The sequence below is a fragment of the Herpailurus yagouaroundi genome, unplaced genomic scaffold (genome assembly GCF_014898765.1).
Source record: "Herpailurus yagouaroundi ecotype Mexico unplaced genomic scaffold, PumYag 188, whole genome shotgun sequence".
Taxonomy (NCBI): Eukaryota; Metazoa; Chordata; class Mammalia; order Carnivora; family Felidae; genus Herpailurus; species Herpailurus yagouaroundi.
Window position 1 is genome coordinate 13,267,960 of NW_024412419.1, and position 2,886 is coordinate 13,270,845.

Sequence of the window (2,886 nt, forward strand, 5' to 3'; positions counted from 1 at the left end):
AAAATAAAATAAAATAAAATAAAATAAAATAAAATAAAATAAAATAAAATAAAAAAATAAGAGTCTATTTCTTGGTTTTATTCCCTTTTTTCCCTTGTGCTGTTTCTTAAATTCCATTTATTAGTGAAATCATATGGTATTTGTCTTTCCCTGAATGACCTATTTTGCTTAGCCTAATACTCTCTTGCTCCATCCATGTTGTTTCAAATAGCAAGACTTCATTCTTTTCTATGATTGAGTAATATTCTTGTGTGTGTGTGTGTGTGTGTGTGTGTGTGTGTGTGTGTACCACATCTTCTTAATCCATTCATAAATCGATAGATACATGGGTTGTTTCCATATTTGTCTGTTATAAACATAGGGGTGCATGTATCCCTTTGGATTAGGAAACACAACTCCAGTTAACCAAAGTTTTTCCCTGTACAATTTGCTAAGAATCCAAGGTAAGTGAATCATTATTCAATGCCACTTTTCTCAAAGTTTCAATTTAACTTTATACTAGTTTTGAAAAGTGATATTGATCTTTATTGGTGTGTCTCAGATCATTGGTTGTGACAAGAAATGGTCTAATTTTTTCCAAAAACGGTCTCCCAACTGTGCTGTGTTACTCTCCTTTCTTGATGGGCAATATTTCCCTTAGTGACATCTTGGTCTGACTTCTTGGTTTTCTTGTCACCTTAACTTATTAAAGGAGTCATATTCAGGCACACAAGACTTCATGTGAAGTGATAATCTCAATCTTAATTGAAGCATATTTAGTATAAGGGAAGAAGACTCATGTTGCATGGTGTATGTGTAGGTGAGAAGGCGAGGGTTATAATCTCTGCCTTTAAACATTTGGGGATTATTTGGAGGAAGAGACAGAAGACTTGGACTCTATAATTTCAAAAGTTAGGTCTCAGTGAGGGATGTTTCCCGGAGACAGATTTAAACTCAATATATGGAAATTCTGCCTACAAATTAGTTGTCCAAAAATAGAAAGGCTGACTTATAAAGTTGCACATATTCCTACATCAGATAAAAGGTTGCTCAGGGAAGAATCCTTCATTATTCCTTTTACTCCTCCCCACTCACTCACACCCACCAGCCCCAGCCAACATCTCATCCATTAGCCAATCCTGCCAGGCCTACCTTGGATCTATGTTCCTGTTATGACTGTCCTCGTACAACCATCATCACTTACCGCCTTGAATATTGGAGTAGTCCCTTACTTGGAACAGCCTCCTGACTTGCTTCTTCCACATTAGCCTTCCTACAATCTTCCACCAACAGCCAGACTGGTGTTTATAAAATACTAATTACATTATGTCTGATTCTGCCTGTAAAGCCTCTGTGATCTCTCATGGCATTTCAATAAAATCCACATTTCTTCTTAACAGAAGACCATGGGGGAGGGGAAGGGGGAAAAAGTTACAGAGAGGGAAGGAGAAAAACCATGAGAGACTCTTAAATACTGAGAACAAACTGAGGGTTGATGAGGGGTGGGGGAGAGGGAAAGTGGGTGATGGGCATTGAGGAGGACACCTATTAGGATGAGCACTGGGTGTTGTATGGAAACCAATTTGACAATAAACTATATATGTAATAAAAAAAAATCCACGTTTCTTACCACGACCACCAAGACCTACAGTGGTCTTGTCCCTGCTGACCTCTATCTGAGTGTATCCCATTTTACTCACGTCTGAGGCTGGTAGTCACCAGCCTCTCCAATCGCAGGACTCCTTGATGAGTCCTGGATGTGCCGAGCCAATCATTTCAGGTCCTTTGAACTCACCATTTCCTTTGTCTGGAAAACCAGGGTCCACATGGTCCACTCCTTCTTGTTATGCGTTGTAAGGCTCAAATGCCACCTCTTCAGAGTGGCTTTCTATGCTTCCTAATCCAAGATGCCCACACTACTTCCTTGATCTCTCTGAATCGTATCACTCTATATTATATTGTTTTAGAATAGCACGTAATAGAATTGACTCATTCAGAGATAGAATAGAATCTTTAGATAGAATAGAATCTCCTCATTCAGAAAATAATTATTAAGTGCTTACTATGTTTCAGATGCTTTTTTAGGCAGTGGAAGTAGGTGAACACAAGAGCAAAATCCATGCCCTCATAGAAGTTAAATTGTAGTTAACATTCTCCATCGCAGTCCACATTATGTTCACTTTTCGGTCATTGTTTGTTTCCTTCCACTAGAAGCCTTTTTGTTCCTAAAAGAGTACCACTAAATAACTGTGGCCCAACAAATATTTGAAAGAATGAATAAATGAATAGAGACTTTTGAAAACATTTAAATTCCTTAGATTAATGAATTCTATCCATCAAAGCACCTAGTTTCCTTTTCTTCTTAACCCAATGTCAAAGCTAAGAGGTTTTAAAGAAAATCTGGTCCCATGCTATTTAAAGTATGGACAAGAGAGCAGCAGCAGCATCTGAGGCCAAGTTACAAATGCAGAGCTTCAGGCCCCATATTCCAGAACTACTGGATCAAAATTGTCATTGGATGAGATCTCAGGTAACTCCTGTGCACAGAGTTTGAGAAGCACTAAGATAGTCCATTTACCTTATGTTAGAGATAGTAAACCGAGGCCGAGAGAGGACGTGGACTGCCCAGGGAATAAGATCATATTCTTATTTGATCCTTCTTTCCTTTAAACCATGAAGCTTCCCAAGTTTCACATTTGTAGTTCAGTAGGGGCCAGAGGCCAAATTTTGAAACCTGCACAGTGACACCCATGGTGAGTATTTCTAGAAGCCTGGCCCCCAGGACCCCTGATGTCTACCTGCAAATGTGCCTGCCACCTTCACATCCTACTCTATCCAGCACCCACTGTTGAGTGATTTCTAGAGGGGAGTGCTTTCCCTCAGAGGTCGTTCCTTTGTATGCACGTA